This window comes from Helianthus annuus, chromosome 6 (genome assembly GCF_002127325.2).
Source record: "Helianthus annuus cultivar XRQ/B chromosome 6, HanXRQr2.0-SUNRISE, whole genome shotgun sequence".
Taxonomy (NCBI): domain Eukaryota; kingdom Viridiplantae; phylum Streptophyta; class Magnoliopsida; order Asterales; family Asteraceae; genus Helianthus; species Helianthus annuus.
In genome coordinates, this window is record NC_035438.2 from 112,970,586 (window position 1) to 112,976,959 (window position 6,374).

The window sequence follows — 6,374 nt, forward strand, 5'->3', positions numbered from 1 at the left end:
ATGATTTGAATTTTTTATTTCCCCCACACCCAAATTAACTCCCCTACATCTAACCCTATCTGCTCACTTCTCCCCTTCCCAATCGATCTATCATTCCTCTCCACCTTTTCCCCCTAAATTGATCAACGCAAATTAGTGTCTCGATCTATAGCTCTGGTGGAAACCGTCCTCGTTCATTAAGATAAGTTCAATCTCTCTTCTTGATTTCATTTTATTTCCATTCGATTTAGTTCTGAAATTTTCTGTTGTAAGTTGTTTTGTTTAGTATGGTTTACTTTATATCTAGATATTTGGAGATTGTTAGGTTTATTTGTAGTCTTTGCACACAACCTGCCTGATGAAATGCTACATAGAGATAGAGCAAAGCAAGATGTCTTGACACTGATTATATGTTTTTATTTTTGTATAAAGTTTTGATCTTGTGATGTGCAGAAGCCCAAGATGGAAGGACTTGGAGGCATTGGTTTAATATGTGAAAACTTTGAGGGTAATCTTTTAACTTAACTTTTTTTTTATTAATTTTAAGTTTTTTTTTTCGCGTAGTTTGATTTAGTGTTTGTTGTTTGTGCAGTTAGTTCCTTTAACATGATTATGTGTATGATTGAAGGGATATATATGTGTATAATTGAAGGGATATATAATAATCGTATAGTGTAATATGGTTGCTTTTAAATTCAGACACTTCAGTTTGTTTACTTTAATTTTTAATGTACTCAATCCACATTTTTAATTACTAAATATTGGTTTATACCGTACACTGTACTCTCGAGCTGAATTTATTATTATTATTATTTTGGAATGCAGGATCTCCCACGAACTTTCCCGGGTCATCCATGGTTGGACACTCCGGAAGGTCATGCTTCGCTGAGACGTGTTCAGATGCAATTTTTACATCTTAAGCTGTAGTTATGATTTATTAGTTATGATCATTTACATCTTTGTAGATCCTCATGGAACCAAAGAATGCTCTTGGTAAGCAATTTAAGAAGCTGTAGTTACATCTTTATGATAATGTAAGTATTCGATCGGATTTATTTTGATTAATTGTTTATTTTGACTAGGGTTGGCAATTTCGGCTCTTTTTCCATTTTGGGGTTAAACCGATAAAATAAAACAGAAACATTAAATGGTCAAATGGGTCGAAACTCGAAAGTAGGCCAAAGTGTCTTTGAACACATAAAGTCCGAAGTCATTTATTGTGATAAATAATATTAGTATTGAAATAATTATTGTAACCATATTTATCCCGAAATATGTTTACAGAAAAAGTTATTTTAGTTTATTTGGACTAAAAGTGTTCCATGTCACAGCCAGAACTTAACGCTAAAATGAGAGGTATTTTGATAGATTGGTTGATTGAAGTTCACTGGAACTTCAACATGATGCCGGAGAGTCTTTACCTCACTATCAACATTGTCGACCGATATCTCTCTATGCGAAAAGTTGCCTGAAGAGAATTTCAGTTGGTTGGTATGAGTGCAATGCTCATTGCTTGCAAATATGAAGAAATTTGGCCGCCAGAAGTCAACGATTTGATCGCAATTTCAGACAATGCGTACTCGGGAGAACATATTCTTGTTATGGAGAAAGCGATTCTTAGTCAACTTGGTTGGTATTTGACCGTACCTATACCATATGTGTTTCTTGTTCGGTATACAAAAGCTTCAATTCCTTCGGATGATGAGGTACAATATACTGAAAAAATGATTTTTTTTTCATGTTTTTATGAAATATATATAGATGGAGAATAATGGTGTTTTTCCTGACCGATCTCGGTTTGATCCACTACTCGGTTATTATAGCCAACAATCCTTCAAAGCTGGCCGCTGCGGCTGTTTATGCTGCTAGGTGCACCCTTAACAAGACCCCAAACATTGAGCTTTTCCAGGCTTGTTTAATTTTTTTCTACATAAGACTTTGTGTTTTTTTTATTGTAATTTGTAACAACATTTACCAATGACTATAATGCATCAGGTAATCATGTAACTTGGAGCACTAATGTATTGAAACAAGCCAATGACAAAACTGAGGAAGACGGAAAATGGGAAGAACTCATGATACTTGCAACAAACCCATGAAGACAATGATTTATAAGTATTATGTTATCTTGTTTTTTTTTTTTTTTTTAATTTGTGTTCTAGAACTCATAAGTTATAGGTTTTACATTTTTTATTTGTTCACATGTATCATTCTATCTAAGCACATTTCCTACATAAATTGTGAATTCATAGAAATTTGTAAATTTTTTTGGTACTATTTGCTTAGATTTGGTTTGAAACGTATTATTGGGAATTAGCTTTTATACTTTTAATAAGTATAACAGAGACTAAAAAAATCACTATTAGAGATTGATTTTTTAGTCTCTAAAATAAATACATTATGAACTGAAATAACATGGCATTAGAAACTAATTATCAGTCTTCGAAACATTTTATTATAGGGACTGAATTAACATGGAATCACGAACCTAACGAAACATATTAAGGACCATATCGACATGTTTAGAGGACAGACTTCCAGTCACTAAAGTTAAACATTGGGGACTGAAATATCATACTATCCAAGACTGATTTGCAGTCACTAAGAAAAGTATTGAGGACTGAAATGTCATGGTTCCAGGGTACAAATCAACGACTGAATTTTTATATATCGAAGAGTGATCGTTAGTCCCTACTGGTGTCATACAATGGAGACTGATTTTTAGTTACTAAAACCACTATCTAGGACTAGGTATCCGGGACTGGCTGGGGACTGGCAAATCAGTCCCCGATAACCATTAGGGACTGATTTAGATGCATCAGAGACTGTTTTTTTAGTCTCCAATACTCAATTTTTTTTGTAGTAAACCGTTAGTCTACGAACCGGAAATTTAAAGAGTTGTAAGAAGAAACCTAGCAAGCCGGTTAGAAGCAACCCTTGTTTCTAACCAAACCACCCAAACACCACAATTTACACCATCCATTGAAACCGATTCAATGGCAAATCAAAATTCCAACCAAAACCTCAATTACCCAAACCTCAATTAAAACCAATTCCAAACTCGAGGAAACTTCAATCCCGCCCAAAATGTCCAACCTATACCTCAAGAGCAACCGGGTGGTAATAACAACTCTGGACCACCCACACCACCTTTCTGAAACCAAAATCCCAACAACACCCAAAGGACACCCCAACAACAAAACCTTCACCGACATAACTCCTTACCCAATAACCTTGATGACCGAAATATTAATTCCGACCATAGAGGCAACCGAGATCGTGGCAATCCCGCGAATGAAGACCCATTCTTTAATATAGACGATTTGAGAAACGCTATCCCTGATGATGAGCCGTTTAGTGTTCCCGGTTAGCAATTGCCGGAACATGTGAGTATTCACTCAGAATACTCGGATGATGGTGGTAATTATGATGACAGGGTCGATGGCGACGGTTGGGGGTATGTGAACCGGGGAATGTCTACAACGCGAGAGGGTTCGAAGACGATGAATTTGGCTATCAAATGCCAATTTCGTGGGGGATAACAATTACGGGTATGGGAATGTGAGAAATGACAGTTATGGAAATAACCGCCAGCCACGAAACAATAATCAAAGGAACTGGGATGACGATTATTACAACAATAACAACAATGCTAACCATAACCGGACTCCCCGATTCATGGGGGGTGGTAATCAAGGTGGAGATAGAGGTGGTAATCGAAGAGATAACCGAAGACCAATGGATCAAGAAGTTGACAGTCCACGTCGTCGTCAACAACCTCCAAGGGGCGTTAATGACCGTTTTAGACTGGTGGTCACCGACAATGACTCACCGATTGTGTGCGAGAGAAGAATGTTTGATTGCAAGCCACATTATATCAACATCTTCCCCCGTTTCAATGGGAGGACTAATGATGAATCGTATACCCATTTGGCGGAGTTTTCGGCCATATGTAGTACGATTGGAGGCATGATTTCGTGTTGGATATCAACATCTTCCCCCGATTCAATGGGAGGACTAATGATGAATCGTATACCCATTTGGCGGAGTTTTCGGCCATATGTAGTACGATTGGAGGCATGATTTCGTGTTGGAAGAGGTAAAGTTTCGATTATTTCAGTTCTCTTTGATGGATAAGGCGAAACAGTGGTTTCTCACACTTCCGGCGGGTAGTATTCGTACATGGGCTGAAATGCAACAGGTTTTTCTTGACGAGTATTATTCGATGGCGAAAACTGATGATGCTAGAGATGAAATTAGGTCTTTTCGCCAACTCTCAAGTGAACCACTACACGAAGCCTTCACTAGATACAAAGAACTAATCCGGAAGTGCCCTCATCACCAAATTGAAAAGTGGGAATTGGTTAAATACTTTGTGAGGGGTTTGGATGATGAGACGTGGAACCACCTTGAGTCGACGAGTAATGGAACTTTGTTGAGTAATCACGAGTACGACAATTGGGAGTTTCTCGAGAGGATGAGCAAGAGGTCAAAGGTGAAAGAATCGGCCGACCGAGACAAAAAGCACTCTACCTCAAGGTCTTGGCCCGATCGTGATGCGAGTTCTAAGGATCGAATTGGAATGTTGGAGCGGGAGTTGGCTCGCATGAAGAAAAAGGAAGTGGGTGCGGTGTAATACGCCGTATGTGAAGAATGCGGAGACATCGGTCACCGGACCGAGAATTGTCAAGCCACCGTGGATGTGAATCAAGAGTATGGAGACCGGAGGCAATACGATATGAACTCCAACACTTACCACCCCGGATTGTGGAACCATCCTAACTTTAGGTATGGTAACGCCTCCAATCAAATGAACCCGAATTTCCAATCGGGAAATCAAGGTGGGTATTCGCATCAAACTCGCCAAGGAGCTAACCAAGGGGGCCACCAAAGGAACAACCAAGGCTGTGGTAGTGATTTGAACGCCAAAATGGATGCAATGCTTTCAATAATGCAAGAGTCCAAGAAGGAGAATGAAATTCGGGACAAGTCGCATGAAGCATTAGCAAAACAAGTGGGCCAATTAGCGGAAGATGTGGCTCAAATGCGGGGAAGTATAGGAAGGCTTCCGAGTGATACTACGATGTACCCAAAGCATCAAAGTTCAAGCACAGGCAATGTGAGGAATGCGCACACTAGCGCGGTAACTCCCCTTTCAAATGATGAGGTTTGTAGTAGTGTTGAAAGCATTCCACCACCACAATGTGTTGATGGTGTAGTGGAAAATACAAGTGATGAGTCGAAAAGTGAAAATGAACAAGAAATGATTTCACAAATTAAAATTGAAAACATGAATACAAATTCTTTTGTGAAAATTGTTTAAATCAAATTAACTCGAGTAATGCATCAAAGCTTGAAGAACGGTGCCCACCAAAGGACGAGAGGTGGGAAATTTTTAAACAAGCAAAAATTAATTTGCCGTTACTTGATGATATTAAAAATGTAGGTCCCCTTGATGTGTATGGATCTTCACAGAATTGTCAATCTGATCAAGAGTGCGGAATCCTCTTGATCAGAATAAGCAGAAAACGTGTAGGAACAGAAACAGCAAATCACTTTCAAACCGGGTTTTTATTGATTATCTATCAAACTGAATTACAATCAATCAAAACCCTAACCACACACTCAAATTCGTCCAAGTCTAGCTCTCACGAATTCTAATGCCTCTCAAACTCTGTTTTGGCTGATTAACCTAAACCCTAATGCCTAACCTTGTTTATATAACACAAGGTTTACAACTGGGCTAGGTTAAACACTCTTGGGCTGCGAATTGGACAGGCCCAATTCGCCCCCATCACCCAATCTGGGTTTAGTTTAGCCCAAACTCAATTACCTCACTAATACAAAGCTAAACCCGCTAACTGTTTATCGTTAAACTAATTACAAGATATCCAAAGACCAAATCTAAGCTGTTGTCACAAATATGCACCAACAAACTCCCCCTTGACAATAGCTTCATAAAAACTTTGTCTTCAGTCTTCTTGCAATCTTCAAGTAATCTTACACTGTCTTTGGTCTTTGGATAGCTTCAGCTTCAATAGCTTCTGTCAGCAACAGACTGTCAGCAACAGACTCCCCCTAAGCTGATGCATCCAATCACCAAATCTTCAAAACGTTAGCACTTGAGTAAACTCCAGTTCAGCATTTGCACAACAATCTTCAAACTCTTCAATCTTGTCTGCAATGTAGAAAGGAGGTTCTACCATGCATCCAATCAAACTCTCATCTTCTCAGCAACTTCTTAGCAACTTCTCATCAACAAACTGCTTCAATCTGTATACTATAAAACAAACATCTCGAGAAACCATAAGAATTTTTCAACAAAGTTAAATAAATTATTATTTTTCAAGAGATAGTTGAACTGTATTACAGATTAAGCACTTTTCAATTTCACG

General features: G+C 38.4%; 1 pseudogene; it reads left to right on the forward strand.

The window, feature by feature from the left end:
• Positions 1 to 2,253, forward strand: LOC110895923 (annotated as a pseudogene).
• The last annotated feature ends 4,121 nt before the right edge of the window (positions 2,254 to 6,374 follow it).